Genomic DNA, 24385 nt, shown 5'->3' on the forward strand with positions numbered 1-24385 from the left:
GCCAATGAATTAAAATTATACACAGGTATAAGTGAGCTTTTGTCGCTTTAGTAAATATTTCGAGTCGACTTGTAGTTTTATTTTGGTTTGGGACAGGTATTTAACCACTGTACAAAAGAAAGACTGAAGCTGCCACAGCAAAATCTGGCCTTTTTACTTGCTCGTGCTCAAATGAATTTCCTGCCATGCATCCTCGGTTGCTACCCGAAATCATATATATTTCGATTCTTGAACAGCTGAATTTGCTTCTGTTCCTATCCTTGCATTGCATCAACATTCCTTTTAAATCCACAAACTTGACAACTCCAAGCCCTCCCAAACATCACATGTAAATATAACCAAACAAATTAAGAATGCACAAATGGATCTTTGACGCTAAAACTGGTTGTTGCATTGTCTCAAAAACAAACACAACTGCACCTTCTAAAAATAGTTATAAGAATATATGATCTACCTCATTGTAGAACCTAAATAAAGACAGAAAACTGCTTCTTATGAAACAGTTTCATTGTGAACACTGATTCGCCTTTTAAGAAAAAAAGCATTTGTTTCTTCAGTTTATTCTATGAAATGCATTCAACTTTAAGGCCAAGTTCTCAGAGGAATGAAAATGAAGAATTTAAAATTGCAACATTTTTAAATTATACAGTCCACAAGGACCACTTTTCTTTTTGATGGTCCAAGTGGCTGAAGCAATCAATATGGCTAGTGACTGCCATTGATTTTAGTTGAGATGAAGGCAGGAAAACTGTTTGAAAACATGCGCTCGCACCAATATGCCACACACCACAGATCTCCAGCAAATTCTGAGTGATGGTTCGAAAAGGATTAAATTCATACTTGGTCATGGTGGCGATTTGCCCTCAGTCATCAGCACTTTCTTAAACTGCAACTCGGTAGGAGTCAGCACAAGGAGAACAAACGAGCAGAAACTGAAAAGGCTGCCACAAAATCTGTTGCATCCACATCACCTTGATTTCAGAGAAATAAGTTTGCCTCTGAATTCTGAGAATGTCATTTAAAAGATATATTTTCAAAATAAAAACACATCATAGGCACTCTACAAAACAATAAACCAAACTATTAATATCCTACTAGAATACACAGATAATCAATACCAATACTCAATAGACTGTTTCACTTACCAAGTGACATTGGAAACCAGAAGGGAGCTTTAGTCTGTCTTGTCATGCTTCAAGATGTTGAACTAAGTTACTATGTTACATCTAAGTTACTATGTTACCTCTCACCGTAGGGTAGGCCAACTGTTTGTACGATCTACCACACATTCAAGCAACACAAATCCTCCTGACATTATATTTGGAATAAGAGTTTACGGGAGAGTGCAGAGGCCTACTTGCAATATGTGACAAAATGTGTTTTTTCTCTTGAAATAAATGTGCAAATAATGTAATCCCCAACAGTCTGCAATAACCTTCAACTTCTGCGACAGTCATTGCTGCTTGCTTCCCCCGTGTGGTCTGCCAAACTCTCTGCTGCCAGTCCTGTCAACACCCCAATTTCTGTGGTAATCTCTCTGGTTCAGAGTTCACTCCCACTGTAACTCCTTTTGCAGGGAGGCATTTAGAGGGGTTCACAGCTACATTCATACTGGAGACTAGCAATTTATGTATTTCAATAAAAAAAAGACTTAAAATTCACTGCAGTTTGCAATATACGACAGAAGCCTGGTACTTATGTGACAACTGCAATCTCAAATGTGTTTTAAAATTGACATGGTTTTAATTCAATGCTGTAGAGCTGTGCGGCTGTGGTGGGAGCAGTTACTGTTGATTTGGCAGTAACAGCAGTAGGGAAGTTAACATGTACACACTGATGTGCTAATTCTGTTTTAGAGCATAGTGCTAAGACAGGCTCACACCCACGATACTCCCACAGATCTTAATCAAGCTCAGAGCTCGAGTGTTTCATTTCCATATCAAATCCAATGGAGGAGTTGTTTGAGCTACTTTGGTGTGGGGTGAAGGGGATGCCAACGAAGGTCTGGCTACAGTTTCTTCCCAGACTCCCATGAAAACGTGTGTTGTACATCACGTGGGAGAAAATCTAAGCTGGGAATGCCATTTTGGGTAAAATATGTATAAAGAGAACAAACACAGATACAGAGAGAGTTATTCCGGAAAAAGGCTAACATAAATTAATCCCACAACACCAGGTTATAGTCCAACAGGTTTAATTGGAAGTACTAGCTTTCGGAGTGCTGTTCCTTCATCAGGTGGTTAAGTTAGTGTGCTTCCAATTATACTTATTGGACTATAACCTGGTGTTGTGAGATTTTTAAATTTGTATACCCAAGGCCAACACCGGCATCGGCACGGTGGCTCAGTGGTTAGCACTGCTGCCTCACTGCACCAGGGTCCCAGGTTGGATTCCAGCCTCAGGCAGACTGTCTGTGTGTACATTCTCCCCGTGTCTGCCTGGGTTTCCTCCAGGTGCTAGGGATTCCTCCCACAGGCCAAAGGTCAAGTGTATTGACCGTGCTAAATTGCTCATAGTGTTAGGTGCATTAGTCAGAGGGAAATGGGTCTGAGTGGTTTGCTCTTCACAGTGTTGATGTGGTCTAGTTGGTCTGAAGGGCCTGTTTCCACACTGTAGGGAATCTAATCTAATCTAATCTAATCTCCAAGTCATAAATTAATCCTGCAGTCAACTCATAAGCATTGACATGGGGTAGAGATGTAGTCTTGAATGGAGACATATCCACCAGCTTGAATATTCACTCACTCCACCACCAATGCATTAAGTGGTAGCTCTGGTAACCACCCTCAAAATTCAAAGCAGCAACTTAACAAGGCCCCTTCCCGAGCAATTTAAAAACCTATGGTCTCTATCACCTAGAAGGACAATGCCAGACAATGCCTCACCATGGGTTGGAGTCAAACCTGCCACATAGGAAGATGGTTATGGTTGTTGATCAGTCATCTGAGCTCCAGGACATCTCTGCAGGAGTTCCTTAGGACAGCATCCTAGTCCCATTCACCTTCACCTGTTTCATCAATAATCTTCTATCCACCAGAAAGTCAAAGTGGGAATGTGCGCCCATGACTGCACAATGTGCAGCACCATTTCGATTTCTGACATATTGAAGCAGTTCATGTTCAAATGCAGCAGGACCTGGACAATATCCACATTTGGGCAGACAAGTAACAAGTAACATTGACAGCACACAAATTCCAAGCAATGACCACCTGCAAAAAGCAACAATTTCACAACCACTGCGATATTCAATGGCATTAACATCGCTGAATCCCCCACTACCAACATTGACCAGAAACTGAACTAAACACAGTGGCCAAACGATTAGGTCAGAGACTACAAATGCTGCAGTGAGGAACTGACCTCCTGACCACCCCCCCCCCCCAACAATACCTGTTCACCATCTAAAAGTCACAAGTCAGATGTCTGATAGAATAGTCCCAACTTACGTGGAATGGATGCAGTTCCAGCAACACTTAAGAAACTTCACACCATCCAGAATAAAGCGACCACTTGATTGCCTTCACCAACATTCAGTCCCACTTCACCAGGGCTCCTTAGACAGCACCTTCCTAAGCAACAACCACTAACATCCAGATGCACAAATGCAGCAGATATATGGGAATACAACCACATGCAAGTAGCACACCATTCTGACTTGGAAATATATTGCCGTTCCTTCGATGTCCCTGGGTCAAAGTCCTGGGACTCCCTAATGTCCAAATGGACTGCAATGGTTTAAGAAGGAACTCACTGTCATCTTCTCATGGGTAGCTGGGAACAGGCAATCAATGCTGGCCTGGCCAGCGACATTCATGGAAATATGGAGAACTATATGTAAAAACAAAAATTGCTTTGTTGCACTATGTTAAAGCTTTGAGTTCTTTCTGTAGATTGCATCTTGTGGTACAAAGCCAACTTTTCTCACTCAAGCAGCACACTAACAATCAGAGCCAGCCTGATTCCGGAACCAAAACATAAGCAATGTGGGGGAGCGCTTGTAGCACAGTGGTAGTGTCCCTACTGCTGGGCCATGAGGCATGGGTTCAAGTTCCATCTGCTCCAGAGGTGCGTCATAATAGCCAGATCAGATGCACAAACCATCTATTATTAACTAGCACCTCATGTTTCTGGTGAGCAATTATCATCGAAATGAATTTTACTCCAACATTTATCAATATGACACATTACAAACTACTCAATATCAAATCAATATTGTTGAACTAACAAATCTGAACTTCAACAAATATATTTGTGAATGAAAATAGTTCATGGATTATGCATTATACTATAGATTTTACTGGATATTCAGTAAAATCTTTTATCCACCATGCTCAGGGAATGGGTGGTGCCAGTTAATGGTGCGTGACAGTATTTTGCACACAAGATAAGGTAGTGTGTGTCTTGGGAGGGCTCAAGGGAACAGGGAAGCAACTGGGCACTGAAATGTTCCAGCACAGCAGGACAACACAGGAAAAGCCCACAAGTCAACAGCATACTGACACCATAACCTTCACACTGACTTTAACAAATGTGAATTGTGAAGACAGTTGCTTTGAATGCAATATTCTTGTTAGGCTCAATAACCAAAACTGATTTAATAATTTCAGTACAAATGTAATCATTTCAATGTAAAGCTAAACAGCAACTCCTGCAGTTTATCATCTACTGTTGTTATTAGTTTTTCTTTAAAAATCAATGTGTCATCTAAACACAAAGTGATCAGCCTTGCCATTAATAATTGTGGTTGGTAGGATGCTGGATAATACTATGCTTACTGGATTAAGCACATATCTCAACAGTAAAGTTAAAAAAAACACTCACTAATTGTTACAATATTAATTCTGCATTACATAAATCAACAAAGTCACCAGTCCACAATAGCATCATCTTCCTAAAAGACTGCAAAGTGAGCAAGAGGAATTATTCTATGTAATTGAGCAGACTTTCCGCAAACACGCAAAAAAAGAGTCATGTTAGTCCACAAGACTGGATCTTCGATTTGTATATTTAGAATCTTTGTAACTGTAGATGCTGTGTTACGTTCAGAGGAGGTTGGTTGTTTCTCATCTTAGAAATCTAAAACCACTTAAAGGTAGTGAATCTGAGGAATTCTTTACCACAGACGGCTTTTGAGGCGAGATCGTTAGGTATATTCAAGCCAAGACACACAGATTTTCAATCAGTAAAGAAATCCTGGGTCATAGGGAAAAGGCAAGAAAGTTGATAATTATCAAATCAACCATGATCTCATTGAATGGAAGAACAGGCACAATATGGCCTAATTCTGCTTCTACATCTTACGGATTTATCGAATAACTAGTCCATGACAGTGCACCTTGAACAAGAGTCAATGATTAAGTTTGAAGCTTCAAATAAAAAAGCAACACAAAAGGTTACCCAACAGTACAACGTGGTCTACTCATGTTGACCTTGGTGATTTAGTGCAATACAGGCCTTGGGGCTTTCTCTTAATAAGTGATCAGCAAAAGAACCAAAAGCGATACAAGGAAAAACCATCCTCATGCGGTGAGTTGTTCAGATCTGGAGTACACATCCAGAGAATGTGGTCAAAGCAAATTCGTTTTTAGAAAGGAACTGGATAATTATTCTGAAGGGAAAACATTTACAGGACTACAGCACGGGAGAGGAACTAGTTAAATTGCTGTAGCAGAGAGCTGGCACAAACATTACACGCCAGGAGCTATCCTGTTCTGTAACCATTCTGTGCTTCTATGGAAAACAAGTTCACACTGTAGGCCATTCCCTTTCAGGCAGCTGATACAAAGCTCACGAGAGTTTTGTTTCCCATCTCCAAGCTTTCTTGTTCTACAATTTTCCTTGAAAACATTATCGCAAGTCAGTCAGTCTGTTCTCAAAGCACTTTCCCTTCCCTGCCTGATCTATGCCCTATCCACACAGTACCAAAGCCCCACTGCCACACTTGCCATCTTTTATGACCCCAAAATGGTCACCAAGCTTTGCAGACTCTCAGTCACTGCACCTTTCTCCACCCCCACTGTCATAGTCTATCACTTTGAGACAACCCTTCAGTGTTTGGTATCACTCCTGCCTCAGCCAGCAGCTCCAACCAGGCCTCACATCTTAGGTGCTGGCAAAGCCTCCAGTATCTCACAATAGAGACAGCCAAGGCAGAGTGCATGGAGCACTTTCATAACTTCTTTCGTAAGCTCAGGGTTTCCGAAAGCACTTTACGACCGATAAAATTTTTTTGAAATACTGCAGCTGACGTATGCATAGCATGATCCCACCAAAAAAGACAAAGTAACGTTCAAATTAACTACTGCAGTGATGCTGGGAGATGAATAAGGATTGATCAAGATAAAGGTGAGGATTCCCCTGCTCTTCTTCAAAATGGGGTCCTATCCATCTGCCTGACGGGGCAGAAAGGATTAAGTCTCATCCTGCACCATCTCAGTGCACTGAAGTAATGAACTAAATTGAATCTGCAAGATTCCGGACAGCAACTGGGAACCTACAATCTTCTGAATCGGGTGAGAACGCTACCTACTGAATCAACTGTTAAAGCTGTCTGATCTGCATATAACCATGTCTATACTAGCAGAGATTTGAATCGCTCACCCACATTACTGCTAAATTGCAACCCTAGCAAATTTCACTGTAAAGCAGCTGCAGACCAGATCAGTGTAATGCTTGAGTTAAAAAGGCATGAAAAATGTGAATAACATCCAGTACTTTTTGCATGTAACCAGGCCGCGGAGCCTATCAACGTAGTCCCTTTCATCCACCTGCTCTTACTGCAGAGACCCTGTCCTTTACTTTAGTGATACAAGTGTCTGTCAGACTGAAGGTTGAGAATTTGGGCTTGCCTTCTTTGGAGCAAAGGAGATTGAGAAGAGATCTGATTGAGGCACACAAGAATGAGACAGCGTCAGATAAGGTAGACAAAGCAAACTTTTTCCCATTAGCTGATGGTACAAGGACTGGAGGAGACAGATTGAAGGCTCTGAACAAGCGCGGAGAGTAAAGGAAAACTGTTTTTTCACACATACTGCCTATGAGCATACAGCAGGTGAAGGCCATCAAGGATTTCAAAATAAGATAAATTTGCATTTGCAAGTTTAAAAAGGAATGTATGCCACAGACTGGACGGCTCCATAGTGAGCCAGCAGGAATACCTTGGGCTGAATAGTCTCTTTTTGTGATGTAATTGAGTGATCTATCATTAAACACCCCTTAGCTGGCTCAGAATCAGTAATGATCATATTTTGGGTTGTCCTCTGCTTCAGTGTCAGCACCAATGAACTCAGCAAATATAGTGTGCGCACTGGACTCAAACACTCACACCACACCATGTGACTGTACAGCATCTTTCAAATTGATTGTGGCACACTGTTAGCTCTATCAACTCGCGTTCAATGCTGCTCATGCAACCTGTGGAAACTCCAGCGTTAATTTACTAGATGTACCAAAACTGGGCAGACTCATTTCTTTCATTTCTGCTTAATGCTGACCTTGGCAAATGGGCATGTTTACTTTGGGGTTGCTGCCAGCTATGCATGTTTCAGAAGCTGGCAGATCCATCCCAGCAAAGACTAAATATCGGAAGACATACAAAGTCAACAAAGGTCAGCAATACCACACTAGGAGAACTTTTAATTTGAAGCAGCCTTCATCAGATGATGCAAGCAGAGATAATAAAAATGCAATCACACATTTCAACTTAGCTGAATTAATTTACAAAAAAGCCATTTTGGGAAGAGGACAAGTCACACATTTCTGCACATAAAATAGCCTGGAATTCTAATTCCTCTCTTTTTTTAAAACTTGCCTCTTTAACCAACCTGCTGGTTAATTATCCTCACTCATCCTAGTTTTTGGCTAATCATCAAATTTAGTTTGATTATCTTATGAAGTGTGTTGGGACATTCAACTATATTAAAAATGTTAAACAATCACAAATTGTTGTTGGGGTGAGATTGCCTGCACAGCAGCTCACTGGTGAGGGAGCTGGCTTCAGTCAAGCGTGAGCACAGCGGGTGAGGCAGACCGGGTGCCAAATTAGAAAATAGCTCGGGTATAGCGAGGCTGGCCAAGATAGGAAGGGAGTGGGATTTTTGGAAAGTTGAGTCAGTTTTAAAACAGAAGTGGTCATGATAGGACGGAGGTAGGTAGGTGAAGGGTGACATGCTGTGAGGTGGCCAGTTAGTGAAGGATATAACTGCTGCCAATCTTTGCACACACATTCTTATTTATTTACAGAGTTGCACATTATAGCAGACACTCCTTACCCAAGTTACAATGTCAGCCTTTCTCTCTTTAAATCTCTCTAGCTCCAACTAGAAAGTTACTGAAGAGGAACCAAGTGTCAGTATGCAAGTGACAGAACGAATATACATAACAAAAAGAAACTGTAAAGGAAACTTATAAATTAAGGTGATAGCTCCCGGGCTGATGATTCTTTCTGATCCTCCCAGTGCCCAGTGGTTGTAGAAGGATGTATGTGTACCAGCAGACACAACATGCTCATTTATCAGGTCTACCTGGGCATGAAAAGGCAGTCAGGCAGAATAACTGCCTGCTTCCTGAACCTGCTGACAGCCACTCTGGCAAGACCCCTCATGAGGAGGTCCTTCTTTATGTGCTCACTCTCCTCTGCACTGGGTGGTCAAAGATCAAGAGATTGGATCTGAAATTCAGCCGGAACTTAAGGAGTAACCACTTCAGATAATGAAAGCATGGCTGTAACCTCAAACATCCTGTATAAATATGAAACACTCACCACTCCAGGTCGCAGAAATTACAGGAAGTCTCAGAGTCTATGAATCAGCAACATTCTGCTGCATTGGGACTGACGTGTGCAAACCCCTTTGTGTCAAAGTTCCTATATACAAAAGGAGATTTCTTAGGAGGGAGCCTTGCATGGGGTCACCTTGATCCTCTGAGCAGCATCACTTCCAGCTGCTCAAAGAGTAAGACAGAGGAAGAGAGGGGGATAAAAGAAGGACGAAAGGGGATTCAGAGGTGGGGACTGCATTCTATATATGGCTTGTTATTGGGCATTGGAGGAACACATCAACCTGAAATTATTAGTCATCTCTGATAATCACCCTCCCAATTATTTTGGATGGGAGATGTCTTCGTGTGGGACAGTTGGAACCATCTGTACAGTTCTCCAATAGATCCCACTATTGAAAAGAAATAAACTTTCCCCCGGGCGGCTGCAGCTATCCAGGGCCAGACAATGGGAAAAGGAAGGGCACACACTAATATACCCACCAATTGCCATCTTCCAGCCTCTGCCACCTTCGTTCCTCTTGCCTCCAAGTAACAGGCCTTAGGAAAGTTGACTAAACACCCACCTCAAAGCTGAAAACGATCTCTCCCTCTCCCTTCTTCAGAGCAGAAGTTGTGAAAGTCTTCTTGCTGGCGTCACTGTTGACGACTCACCCTTCCTTTCTCCTCCCCTCAAAATGGAGATCAGCAAAATAAATACAGGAAGCTACTTCCTTCCAAGTTCCTTCACACTCCCATTCCTTCAGGTTACAGCAGCAATAACATCTCCTCACCTGTCAGCAACAAGTGGTCTTTTCCAGAAAGCCAGAAGGTGGAAGGTAGAACTGTATTCAATCTTTACACACATTCACAATGTGTGTCAGCAGACATCTCCTACTTCCCACCACAGTTGGTCTGTATCATTCATAGCATAGGGTCAAGTGAATCCCCTGTAATGCCTACCAGTTACACATAATTCAGTTTGCTTTAAATCAGCAAAGATAAAATGGCCGGACTAAGTATGAGACCCAGTGATCGCCATCACCTGGCACTCAACCTATCACTGGAAAGAAAACACATTTAGGCAAAGATTTTTGTCTTCCACTCAATAGGACAATTTACAAGAATAAAAATTAAGAGGGAAAACCAACATTTATACTGTTAAGAGGAGAGATTTTTGGTTCAGAAGTGGACTCTGATTGGTAGAGGCATTGCCATGAAAAATGCACCAACTAATGAGGATAGACATATAACTACTTTGTTTGAATCTGAAACCAGGCAGATTATTTTGGATTGATCTAGGCATTGCCTGCATTGGTTTTTTTTGGCAACACTTAAGTTATCTTCCATACTCAATGTGATTTCCATCATGTAGACTTGCAAAAGATCATTTTTTTCTGAATGAATCTTCAGACCTAGTTGCATCCTTACTGCATCTGTTCTTACTATAGTCCTAGCTTTGGAAAAACCAGCAAAGACTGAGAACTAACCTTGCAATTTAAACCCAAGCATGAACTGTATCTGCAGCTATAAACTGCTGAGCCTGAAATAAATGATATGATGCTACTTAGTACTTAACAAAAATACCAAGCATTCAGTGCAGAGTTGCCACTTTGCCATCGCTTCTCAGAGTGAGATATTTCATACCGAATGGATTGCAGTGGGTCAAAACGCAACTCACCACCACCTTCTCAAAGTAGAATTAGGGATATGTAATAGTTACCTATATTCCATGGAATGATTTTTTTTAAAAAACTAGCAGATCAATGCTATTCATGCATTTCAAAGAGATCAAACCAATCTTTAATTTGCATTTTCACAAATCCTAAAGGTTCCCAGACCTTCAGCTGGACATCTGACACAGATGGGCAGAACTCTTCAAACGGTCATACCCTCCTCAATAAGCACCGAGAATTGTCTCACTGCTGGGAGGGCAGAAGGCATTGCTAAAGACATTGCAGCAAATGCAGTGTTAGGTCCTTGAAGGTTGGTGCAACTTTCCAAATCCCAGATAGAGGTTTGATGGACCTGCAAACATCAGATGCATTTCTAACAGGAGACAGGAATGGTAGCATGCCAGTGAGCTCCTCAGATTTACTCTGTCCTTAAATCAGACCATTGCTGAGCCTCATGTCAACTTCATATCCCTTCAAAAATCTTATCCAATCTATCCACCTTTCTGTCTCAGTTGAAAACTCCAATTGTGCTACCATTCGCCAACTAACAAAACAACGTACTACAAAACATCAATGAACACAGAAATATTGTTTGATTGTTAAGCAACTCTGCTTCTCCCGTTTAAAAAAAGCTGCTGTTTATTTCCAATACCACAGAACACAAGGAAGTCACATTCCAACAGGCTAAGCATCACACGCCATGGCTGGCAACTTAACAATTCCAGAAACACAATTCAGATCAGTGCCAAGGTGAGTGCTACAGGTAGTGCAGGTCATCATAGCTTCAAGTGGATTTGACTGTCCAAGAGCTTCCCCCAACATCACCAGAACTATTTCATCACACCATTTTCTTCATACACCATGTGCCTTGTCCTCTTAGCAGCATAAGGTAAAGTAATTTTCAGTCTACATTCCACAAGCTCTATTCAATTAAACCTTCCTTTCTGAAAATAACAAGACCGGGATACCTGCTGTTATGCATATGTTAGGCAATGCAATGGATTGAATTTTGCTGTCACTGACAAATAAATATCATTATACTTGCATTCGGCCAGAGACTTTTTATGGATTTTGCCCTGGACTTTACTATAAATTAGTCAAAATTATGTGGTGCCCTCTAGAGAGATCTAGGATGAGGGAGAGCCTTAACCAATCAGACTGGAGAATCTTGCTAAAGGCACCAGTCTGAACTGGGAAGTGTAAGTTTATAAAATGAACTCAACACCAAATCAAGTTAAAGCGAAATTAAAATGGGATTGAGGAGGGTAAAAAGACAAAAACTTTGTAAACAATATGTCTTAAACGATAAGCAAATTTGAAAGAATGAGTCTCTACATTTATAAATGTAATTCTTCAGTGTCACAGGGTCCGTTTGACAGTAATAAAGAGGTAGCACACCATTATAAATTCACTTGGATAAGCCCCAGCTTATTCCAATGAGGTTAGGGTCATTTTTTCACTTAAAATCTGGCAAAATATTTTTTCTTATCGGAGCCACAGTCACAAGTAAGTTATGCAACCAGTCACTAATGCTCATCAGCATTTTCTACCCTTTCAATGTGTACCAACATCCTTTAAAATTGTAGCATCTCCCCAGGTTCTTCACAAGAGTTTACAGCAACATCAAGTTAAAGAAGCTACATGGACAGGAGACTAAATGTTGAATAAAAGAGGAACTGAGGGAAAGGTTAGAGAATTTAGAAAAGGCATCTCAGCCCTTTTACAGATGATATAAATAAAAAAAGGTCTATTACAACAACAATTAGATTTTAGTGTGGACTATATGAAAAAACAACTTTAGCAGTGATGATGTGGAGGTGCCGGTGTTGGACTGGGGTGGACAAAGTCAAAAATCACACGACACTGGGTTATAGTCCAACAGGTTTATTTGAAACCACAAGCTTTTGGAGCCTGAGGAAGGAGCGAAGGGTTCCGAATGCTTGCCGTTTCAAATAAACCTATCAGACTATAACCCGGTGTTATGGGATTTTCAACTTTAGTAGCACATTGCTAGCATCTTCCATGTCTATGGAGTGGCTTCCACCTCTGCCCCATACATTTTGGTTACTGTCCCAGAAACCCCACTGGCAAAAATTGAAATCTGAAATTATAAGCAAAGACCCAACATCTGCATGCTAAATTAGCAGGCAACAGGTTTCAATTCCTGATTGATAGCGACATCAATCTACTTCCTTCCTGAGCCGCAAACTTAATAAAGATTATTTACAGTTGTCAAAGAACTACCACAGTAATTTTTTTCCACAAGCTCATAAATGGCTCAGGTGCTATCTTTTCCCAGGTACTATGTTGTTTAGAGAACCATGTGAACCACTCTCCATTTCAAGCCATAAGCTTAAACAAATTGTTTAATATAGGACCGAATAACCAGACGTGTTCTGTCTTAGCTGCTTCCAAGGAAACTGTGAAAACATAACATAGCTCGTCTCAAACTGTGATCTTGATTTTGTTCTGCTCACTGCACAGCCACCAAATTGCAGTTAACTCCCAATTTATCTTCAAAAGGCACCACAAAAACAGGGAATATGAAATATAAGCACTCAGGCAGCTGGGACATTATAATAGCAAGTTTGGAGAATTAGTTAATGGATAGAAGGAGAGGATACTTTGTGCATTTTCAAGTCAAAAGTCTGACTAGGGAAATGCCACAACAATCAGCACTGAGCCTATCATTATTTGCAATCCACATTCATGACTTAAATAAAGAGGTTGAGAGTCATGTATGGGTAGTACCTCTATAACGCAATGGTTGTGTTCTTGTGCAACCCTGTATTATAGAAAATTGTACTTTAGAAACAGTGCTTGAAGTGTTGGTGATGTAATCATGTTATAGCTAACATACATTTTAAAGTTCGCGCTTTAGAAACAGTGCCACCAATTCTTAAGTTACGGAACAGCTAATTCACCTTGATAAAATGCATGTTATCGCAGAACAACCTGTATCTACGTAAGCTAATGATACAAAGCTCAGTGGGAATATAAGCTGTGAGGAGAGCAAAAAGACTGCACTAGAGATAGAGCAGTTGAAAAAAAGTGGACAACAAGGTGACAGATGGAGCACGATGTGGAGCATGAGTGAGAGGTTATTCACTTTGGTAATAAAGAGCAGGAAAGCAGAATTTGTTTAAAGTGTGAAAAAGTTACAAGTTCACGTTGGGATAAGGACAGGGTTCTTCAGCACATTAGAAAATGTCACTACCTTTGACCAGAATACCCAGGTTCAAATCCCACCTGCCCCAGAGGCGTATCATGACATGTCTGAGCAGGTTCATTAAAAATAACTGCAATAACAAGGAAGTTGAGCTAACAATTGCATAGGACTTTGGTGAGGTCACACCTAGAATGTTACGTGCAGTTTTGGTTTCTATATCCAAGGATGTATTTGCCTTGGAGGAGACACAGCAAACATGCACTCGGCTGATTGCTGGGATGAGAGATGCTCTGTGATAAGTGGCTCAAGTAATTGGGTCTATTCTCCCTCCAGTTTAGGGCTGTTCAGGGGGAAACATTCCAAAGGGGACTGAAGGGTAAACACAGAGGCTGTTTTCTCCAACCGGGAAATTTAGTACATGACTCTCTCAGTCTCAGGATAAGGGGTCCAACATGGAGGATGGAGAACTTTCTTCAGGGGGTTGGGAAACTTCAGAATGATTCACCAAAGGGGGCTGTGGCTACCCAGTTGATGCACAAAATCAAAGCTGTTCTTTCACACTCTTGGGCAATCCAGGGATTTGAGGACGGAAAGTGGAGCTGACGCAGGCAATCAGCACTGATCACAATGAATGGCAGAGCAGACTCAGGTGACTGTATGGTCTCTTCCTACGCAAGAGAACCTGCCTCTTTGGATTACAACGCAACAGGTATGTGGGATCACTGAAAAAGCTTTCACCATTGCAGTGCATAAGATCTGTTTCTGCTATGGCCAAATCATGATCATTTGATCACTACTTTCATTGGGAACAAAGTGGGGGAAATAGGTTAAAGAAATATTAGATAAATAAATAATCACAGCTATGAGAAATGATGACATGCTAGAAGGGTCATTAAATGAAGATCCATGAATTGAGCTGAAGAACAAAGAAAAATCCATTATGCTGTGTGGATCCCAAACAATCAAATGGAGATACAGCAGCAAACCTGCAGACTATCTGCTGAAAATACATTAGTAAAATATCATTAATAGTGAGGGATTTCAACAGTCTTAACAGAAATTGCGATAGCTATAAAAGGTGGAGGGCATAGAATTCTGAAACTGCATTCGGGAGAACTATTTTTGATTAATATGTAGTATGTCTAACCAAAAAAAGGGCAATTGGGACTTAGTGTTAATGAGTGAATCTGGGCAGTTGGAAAGGTTATCAGTGGGATAGCATTTTAGCCATATGATCAAAAATTACTAAGGTTCAGAGCAGTTACAGAAAAAGATGAAGACAAAGAGAATAAAAGTTTTAAACCAGGGAAAGGCTCATTTTGCAGAGCTGAGGCGCGATTTGGCAAAAGTGGATCAGAAATAGGTACTAGAAAATAAACCTGAGTCAGAGTGGGGGAGGCATCCAAGAAGAATCAAATATGTCCCCACAAAGACAAACGGATGTCCCTCACAAATCCAGCCACCTTGGATAAATGTCAGCGAATACATGGAGTAGAACGTGGTTAAAAGATCAGAAACAAAGTGGACATCCCTCTCAAGCTATGGAAAGAAGCTACCTGTCTAAAGATGGTGCTGCACGATGGACCCTGCACTAAAATAAAAGTTAAAAAGCATTCATTTTATTTTGAAGTTTACCTCGTTTCTTCGCAGCAATCTTTCTCCCTCTCCCCCTGTGGTGTCCCCCATATACCAACAGCCCTCCTAATACTCAAAGGCCAAAAGCAGGCTGCCTCAGAGTACTAGCCTCCTCATCCATCTCTGGTCCAGGCCTCTACCCTGCCCAGTGCAGGCCTCAGCAGGTCCATTAATGTACTTTACAGAAGGAAATCTGTCATTTTCGTCTGGTCTGGCCTACACGTGACTCCACAATTACAGAAATCAGGGTAACCCTTAACTGTTCTCTGGTTAATTAGGGATCCCCTAAACAATTAAAAATAATCACTAGACCTGGAAGAAATGCATCCCAGGCTACTAAGAAAGGCGAAGTAAAAAATAGAGAAGACACTGGCCATCATCTTCTCTAGCTGCAAGCCTCAAACCAAAGGACTGCTAAAAGTTACGTCATTGTTTAAAAAGTTATCACAGAACAGTTTGACAATCCAACCAGTTTAGCACGTGAGTTAACAAATTACTGGAAGAAATTGTTATCATATAAATTGTCATTTGAGAAGCACAGGTGATTAAAAGGCAGTCAGCGAGGATTTGATGAGAGGGTCGTCTCTGACTAACTTGATTGTATTGTTTTAAAGCATGCAACAAAGGAAGTGAAGAATACAAGTAATCAACCAGTATTTTAACAAGGATGCCATCAAAGAAGCATGCATGACAGACTAGTCATAAAATTAAAAGCAAAAAGAAGTGGAAAGTTGGATTAAAAATTGATTCAATTGCATGGTTATGGTCAACGGATGTTTTTGTGACTGAAGGGATAGTTCTGGTTGAGGTCCTGCACAGATTCAATCTTGGGTTTCTGGCTGTTTGTGCAATGGTCTGGACTTAAATGTAAGCAGCATTATTAAGAAATATTCATAGGATGCAAAAATTGGCCATATGGTTGTTAGTGAGAGAGAAATTATGAGACCAATAGACTAAGCGGGTGGGTGGAATAGTGCTAAATAGAATTCAGTCCACAGAACTGAGGGGTGATGCACTTGGGGAGAACAAACAATACATGGGAATACACAAGGACCAAAAACCAAAGGAACAGAAGAACCCTGAAGCACTTTTGCACAGATATCTTCAAGCCGCAGGACACGTCACTCAGGATTTCAAGAGGGTATACAGGATACTTTCTTTTTTTTGCTCACGGTCTCCAGAATAAAAGCTGGGAGGTTCTTATCGAGCTATAGAGAACACTGGCTTGACAGCAGCTGAAGCACTCCATACTGTTTTGCTCATGCCATTACAACCAGAAAGTAATTATTGAGAAGAGGCACTATAAAAATGTATTGGGACTTTGCAAGGAATGGAGCATTTTGGCTGTGAAAAAAACTGGACAAGTTAGAGTTGTTTACCTTGCAAAAACAGGCATTTTAAGGGAGATTAAAGGAGGCCTGAAAAATTACGATGGATCTTGATGCAGTGAATAGAAAGAACTTACTTCTATTTGCTAAGGGATACGTGAGCAGGGGACAGAAAGGTGCTATAATCTGCAGAACAAAAAGGTAAAGGCAGGAATTAACTGGATTGCTTTTATAATCAGTTGGTGCATACATGATGGGCCAAATGGTCGCCACTTCTCTCATGAAACTATCATTCTAACATTAATGACAGTCTCCACACTGCAGACTAATATATTCCATGTTGACTTCTCATGTTGACTCTATGATCATAAATACACGGACATCATGCAAACTGATGACACACAATAGCTTGTGCAATGTACCAATTGAGAGATTTACTATTTAACTGTGTTTGAAGTATAACTCTGATTTTAACTCTAAAAAAGCTCATTTGATTTTCAAAATATTAAAACACAATCACTTAATAATAAACTAACTCATTTTACACACTCTTGGGTTCAAGATTTATTTAATGATTGGTGCCTATTGTACTGGAACGTATAAGACTGTTTTCACATCACTTAACAGGGATAGGAGCTTTAAACAGAGTTAACACAAGCTGTCACATAAAATAAGGAGCTGTTGATTCAGGAATCAAAGCGATACTGGATTATATACCAAGTGAAAATCTTCTTTAAAAATAGAAGGGTGTGGAAATTAAAGGTAGTATACCATTAATTAAACTTAATCTGGTTGGCTATTTACATATCCCCATCCCTAATTAGGATTCATTTCCAGCTGTTTATGACTGATCAACATTGTTTATTGCAGAGGCTAAAAAAAGGCTAACATTGTGAATTAAAAGCTTATGGAATTTCAAACGTGCTATCATAATAAAGACTCGTTCCCCATCCCACTCTCACCTCCAAAAACAATTAATTACCAGAGAACAAATACAGAGTCTGGGGGATAATACTTTTACTGCACCTTCACATCACACATGTATTTGATACAATTCCATATTCAGAATCTGGGAATACAATAAGTTACAATCCATCTTCTTGGCAATAGTCACAGTGAAAATTCTCCTGTCCTACCAGGAATGCTATCCAAGGAGTTCTGGTGACTGAATCAACAGCTGTAGGTAAGGGTTGCAGGTTGTCTGTGTAATTAGACACTAGGTCAAATTTAAGCTGTATAGATGCTGCATAAGGCAATGATGTATAAGGCTTGGTCCCATTTCTGATCATGGGCTGAACAGTAATAATGTACAATAACAGACTATTCCAGGCACTAGGAATTCATGAGTTGACATTTATAATTATTTAATCAATCAATCTGAATGACCTCTGGCACAGGTGGGACACGAACCCAGACCTTCTAGCTCAAATGTAAGGGAATTATGACTGCGCTACAAGAACACTTAATTTATCGTCATAGAGGTTTGAATGCAAGGAATTTTTAAGAGTGTAACCTGACAAAATACTTAAGCCTTAGGTAATGTTAGGAACAGTAACCAAAAGCTTGATCCGAGAATGTAATGTAAGTTCCTGATGTTGGTGGACCAGCAGCTAACATAGATAAATGAGTACAGGGATGATTGGCTAGGCAGGATGCAATGTGAATTATAATGTTGGCAGGGTTTTGAGTGAGTTTAAGATTGTGGAGGATGGGAGACAGCCAGACAGACAGCACTAGAGCAGGAGAATCTGAAGGATGATCATTTCAGCAACAAACTCAACAAAGCAGAGACAGGCAATCTCACCATTAAAGAAAAGTGAGGTGACATCTGTGATAGGTTATGGATCTGGAAGCAAAATCTAGCATCAATGACGATCCTGAGGCTGTACAGTTCCAATCATAGGATTCCAAGGAGGACAGAATCAATAAGACAGTAAGCTTTAATGGAGTAGGTAAAAACAATGACTGCAGATGCTGGAAACCAGATTCTGATTAGTGGTGCTGGAAGAACACAGCAGTTCAGGCAGCATCCAAGGAGCAGCAAAATCGACATTTCGGGCAAAAGCCCTTCATCAGGAATAAAGGCAGTGAGCCTGAAACGTGGAGGGATAAGCTAGAGAAGACTGGGGGTGGGGAGAAAGTAGCATAGAGTACAATAGATGAGTGGGGGAGGGGATGAAGGTGATAGGTCAGGGAGGAGAGGGTGGAGTGGATTAGTGGAAAAGGAGATAGGCAGGTAGGACAAGTCATGGGGACAGTGCTGAGCTGGAAGTTTGGAACTAGGGTGAGGTGGGGGAAGGGGAAATGAAGAAACTGTTGAAATTCACATTGAAGCTCTGGGGTTGAAGTGTTCCGAGGTGGAAGATGAGGCGGTCTTCCTCCAGGCGTCTGGTGGTGAGGGAGCGGCAGTGAAGGAGGCCCAGGACCTCCATGTCCTCGGCAGAGTGGGAGGGGGAGTTGAAGTGTTGAGCCACGGGGCGGTGTAGCTGATTGGTGCGGATGTCCCGGAAGTGTTCCCTAAAGCACTGTGCTAGGAGGCGCCCAATCTCCCCAGTGTAAAGAAGACCGCATCGGGAGCAACGGATACAATAAATGATATTAGTGGATGTGCAGGTAAAACTTTGATGTAAGTGGAAAACTCCTTTAGGGCCTTGGATGGAGGTGAGGGAGGAGGTGTGGGCGCAGGTTTTACAGTTCCTGCGGTGGCAGGGGCAAGTGCCAGGATGGGAGGGTGGGTTGTAGGGGGGCATGGACCTGACCAGGTAGTCACAGAGAGAACGGTCTTTGCGGAAGGCGGAAAGGGATGGGGAGGGAAATATATCTCTGGTGGTGGGGCCTTTTTGGAGGTGGCGGAAATGTCGGTGGATGATTTGGTTTATGGTTTGTAGGGAGGAAGGTGAGCACCAGGGGCGTTCTGTCCTTGTTACGGTTGCAGGGATGGGGTCTGAGTGCGGAGGCGCGGGATATGGACAAGATACGTTGGAGGGCATCTTTAATGGAGGGCAAGCCAAAAACAATGGTTTCAGTTTGATTAGTTAATAGGAAGCCGACAAAACAAAATAGGCAATGGAGGCATCAGGATAGATGAGGATAACAGAGTTAGCGAGGTGTTGACATGGAAACCAATTCAGGCTGAACAACATACATTGACCTATCCAGTGAAGCAGAGAAAGTGAGGACTACAGATTCTGGAAATCAGAGTAGAGTGTGTGATGCTGGAAAAGCACAGCAGGTCAGGCAGCATCAGAGACACAATACATTCGCTCTGTATTGTGTCACTGACAATACAGTGTACGTGAAGAATTGGAGGGAGGCCAAAGGAAAGGTGTGGATAAAGGAAGATTAGCAAAGCGAAGCTTCTTTTCTTTGACTTGAAGTGACCTTCTAATTATAGTGTCTTGAAAATGCAGCACAAGGATACTGACCAAAGTAGCCTTTCAGTATAAAAGTAGAATGCCTACATTAATTGTGTGCTCCTGTCCTGGAACTTGAAAACTGAATCTTCTACATAAAGAGCGTGCTACCAACTCAACCAAGGTGGCAATTCTGTTATGTTCTTGAATTATCAACATTTTACACATGGCCATGCAGAAACGTGCTTTGCTTCATATTCCCAACCACATAAATCATGCCTTTGCCTAGAAACATTGATTTTACACTAAGATTATTTTATTGCAGAACATGATCCACAAAATGCAAGTCATTTGGATTTTTAGACATCCAAACAAAATCAAACCACTGTACAACAAAAGTACCAACTTCAGATATTAGCATAATGCTGGATTCAGTGTACAGTAATTGCTGTTCCATGATCTTGTCCTAACAATATGCATACAATTATAGATATAAATATGTAGGAAAATCTTACAACACTCTGCTGAAAATCACATAACAGCTCAGTCCTTCTGGAATTGAACCACAATTGAGAACACACGTTCACGTCATTTTGTTTTTTTAAGTTGTCTTGTAATCCAGTTTCATGAGCAGAAACATCAATTGCTACAGTGCCAGCACAAACATTTGTGCACCTACTTACTAATTTTGTGATTCAAACATTAGATTGCTTTACTTAATTAATACTGACTACACGTCTCACCAGAAACAAAAGTCTTGGCCAATTATTGCATGGATGATATGACATGACCACATGCCAAGTTGATTATTCAAGAGGAACATGTATTCAACAGGCATGTAAGTATACAAATTATCAAACAGATGTGTAAGGAAGGAAACATTCAAAAATATTGGAATCTCCTTTCAGAGTGCACTTATATACCTCTAGTACCTCTTAGAAGATTAATGGTTTAGGGGCACATGTTTGCTCTCCACCCCCTTTTTCCCCTATTTGAAGATTCACAAGGTTGGTTCCCAATCCTGTCAGAGCTGGAGGTCAATTAAAAGGTCACAGGGTCAAAAAATGCCTCGTGTTTTCAGACCATGTTAAGTCATCACATGCTTCAACATCCATAGCAGAGCTCAGAGGCACGGGACTGGCTCAGCTTTTTTCTTAGTGTCTACATATAGTGGTCCTTGGCCAGACCAGGGATTTGTTGAGAGAAGTCCCATAAATTGCTGAGCTCAGACAGGTTCAAAAAGGGACTGGCTCAATCTACATTTATAATAAAAAATCAGGCAGCAGATAAGAAACTTCATTAAAAGATATGCAACTGTAATTCTTAGGAGGCTTTGACCTGTTCTATGCAATACATCAAAAATGCCTCTGTGGATTAATACATTTTGGGGCATGTCTGGAGTTGAATGCCTGAGGATGATACAGATCCTTCAGTCCAACGTATCCAAGCCAACCAGATATCCTAAAACAATCTAGTCCTATATGCCACCACTTGGACGATACCCATCCAGAAACTTTTTAAATGCTATAATTGTACCACCTCCACTACTACCCCTGGGAGCTCATTCCAAACACACACCATCCTCTGCCAGAAAAAGGTGTCCCTTAGGTGCCCTTTGAAGATTTCTCCTCTCACCTTAAACCTATAGTTCTTTAGTTTTGGAGTCCCCTAAACTGGGGAAAAGACCTTGACTATTCACCCTATCATGTCCCTCAAGATTTTATAAACTACTGTAAGGACACCCCTCAGCCTTCAACATTCCAAGGAAAATAGCCACAGCCTATTCAGCTCGAACCCTCCAACCCTTGCAACATCCTTGTAAGTCTCTTCAGAGTTTATGTTTCATGTTTAACAACACCTTTCCTATAGCAGGGAGACCAGAATTGAACACAATATTTCACATGTGGCCTAACCACTGTCCCTTACAGTCGTAACATCACCTCCAAATGCCTATACTCAATGCACTGACCAATAAAATCAAGTGTACCAAACTCACTGTCTATCTGCGTCTCCACTTTCAAAGAACTATGAACCTGCACTCCAAGGTCTTGATTTGGCAACACCCCTCAGATTCCCATTAATTGTATAGCTCCTGCCCTGACTTGCCTTTCCAAAATGCGACACCTCACATTTATCTAGATTAAACTCCTCTTGGCACTCCTCAGCCCATCTGATCAGGCCTGTAAAAATATAACGCGGGCCTCCAGTGATTCACCACAATTCCCAGATCTTCATCCTGTCTCAAAAAGACAATTCTATATACTACAGACAGGACTGGAGTCTCCACAACTCAAATACATGAAATTGTGCTGCAGGAGCTCAGGCATCATCGGATATTTCTCATGTAAACTGACAAGGTCCAGCAACAGCAATGACAGTCTGCAGATCGCAAAAATCAATATCAATAGTATCTTTGGACACACAGCACCGTTTATGGCCCAATACAGTTACTCTCAGCAGTAACTTTGGATGTGGAAATGGTTCACCACTGCATCTGCAACTATCACGAATTTGAAACTTTATTTGCCTATTTTAATTGCTGCGTCAACTTATAAAAAAAGGCATACTTTCATAAACTAACTTGAATACCAACATGAATACAACCAAATGGCAAAAACTCTGAACAGACTGATGCCTCACTGCAACTTCCAAAGTCAATCTTTGTCCCAGTATAAAATTTAAACTCTGTGTGGTATTTATCTTCTGCATAAATAGGTGATTTTCTGCTTCCACCTCTCTCTCCACCGCCAAAACAGAAGCATGCTTTGCTGTGTTAACTTGCAGATCCCGCTCATGTGCTAGTCCACGCTGCAACTGCAGCACAGTGACAGGCCCTGGAGTGCGAGAGCAACCAAGGCACGTAAAACACACACAGAGACACCTTACTTTCCACACTTGGCAGGTTAGGAACGATACAACACTGAATATGAATAATCTAGACACACGTGGTTCATGTGGACAAGATGGAATAAAAAAATGTTCCGTATCCCGATTGCTGCTCAGGTTTGAAGAGGACACACCCCCCCCCATCCCCTTTTCCCCACCTGCATCTTGTGCATGCTTGGCATTAACGCGTGTGTGCGCGTGTGTGCGTGTACGCGCGCGTGTTTGTGCGCGCGCGTGGGGCAGGGGCAGAAACCAAGTGACAAGGTTTGGAGGATGGGAGAATGGCACCTGGCGACTGGGGTAGGGGTGGGGGAAGAGTGGTATGGGGGGGTGCGGGGGGGAAGGAGAGTGGCACAGGGGGGCTGGGGGAAGCAGAGTGGCACAGGGGCTGGGGGAAGCAGAGTGGCACAGGGGCTGGGCTTGGTGAGGGGGTGGACAGCCACTGGGGGAATGGAATGGGCATGACACAGGGCTGGAGGTGAGGAATGGCAAGGGAGGGGCTTAGGAGGTGTTGGCATGGTCGGTGTGAAGGGGAGGGGATGTCACGGTGCAGGTGAGGACAGGGAGTAGAGGCGGCAGGGGGCGAAGGGGGAGATGAGGCGCAGGGGGAGATGAGGCAGCAGGGGCCGAAGGGGGAGATGAGGCAGCAGGGGGCAAAGGGGCAGATGAGGCAGCGGGGGGCAAAGGGGCAGATGAGGCAGTGGGGGGCAAAGGGGCAGATGAGGCAGCGGGGAGGCAAAGGGGCAGATGAGGCAGCAGGGGGCAAAGGGGCAGATGAGGCAGCGGGGGGCAAAGGGGCAGATGAGGCAGTGGGGGGCAAAGGGGCAGATGAGGCAGCGGGGAGGCAAAGGGGGAGATGAGGCAGCAGGGGGCAAAGGGGCAGATGAGGCAGCGGGGGGCAAAGGGGCAGATGAGGCAGTGGGGGGCAAAGGGGCAGATGAGGCGGCGGGGTGATGGTAGATGAGGCAGCGGGGGAGATGAGGCGGTGGGAGTTGGGGGTGAGGGGGTGGTGGGTGGGTGTTGGTGTTGGGGGTGTGGATGGGTGTGGGGTTGCGGGTGAGGGGGTGGTGGGTGGGTGTTGGGGGTGTGGATGGGTGTTGGGTTGGGGGTGAGGGGGTGGTGGGAGGGTGGGCATTGGGTTGGGGGTGTGGGTGTGGTGGGTGAGTGTTGGTGTTGGGGGTGAGTGTTGGGGGTGAGGGGTGAGGGGTTCTGTTTCCAGACTGTGCCAGGACAGTGAGGCCCCCCCCCCCCCCACCACCACACAGTACCCACCCCCTTCTCTCTCTCCTGGTCCTGGTCCACGTGTGGCGCCCGTTTCCTTCACGTTCCTTCCACCGCCACCATTATTTATTTATTTATAAATTAATAAATTAATCCGTTCACCTCCCGGGAAGTCACCTCTCCCTCTCCCACCCCCCCCCCCCCCCTCTATTAAGGGTCCCGGGGCCTGGTCTCGGTGTTGACCCGGGGGTGGGGGTAGAGTGAGGGGGACGGAGCCTGGCTGTTGCGGGCCCGGGCCCCGGCTCTCCCTCTCCCGCCGCCGGTTTCCCTGACGTCTGTTCCATGTGGAGCCGCCGGGCCCGG

General features: G+C 42.7%; 1 protein-coding gene across 3 annotated transcripts in view; it reads right to left on the reverse strand.

Moving 5' to 3' along the window:
• The window catches only part of LOC132820995 (gamma-taxilin-like), an 86815-nt gene that overhangs the window by 62241 nt on the left and 189 nt on the right, over positions 1-24385 (reverse strand). Inside the window, exon 1 of one of the 3 annotated variants that reach the window (XM_060833449.1) lies at positions 9342-9355. The exons of 1 other annotated variant lie outside the window; for it this stretch is intronic. The gene's annotated coding sequence lies outside the window, so the exon portion shown is untranslated. Of the gene's footprint in view, positions 1-9258; positions 9300-9341; positions 9356-24385 lie in introns of those variants that run through there. One more of the 3 variants, XM_060833450.1, reaches the window with a different exon arrangement.

The sequence above is a fragment of the Hemiscyllium ocellatum genome, chromosome 12 (assembly GCF_020745735.1).
Source record: "Hemiscyllium ocellatum isolate sHemOce1 chromosome 12, sHemOce1.pat.X.cur, whole genome shotgun sequence".
NCBI classification, from domain to species: Eukaryota; Metazoa; Chordata; class Chondrichthyes; order Orectolobiformes; family Hemiscylliidae; genus Hemiscyllium; species Hemiscyllium ocellatum.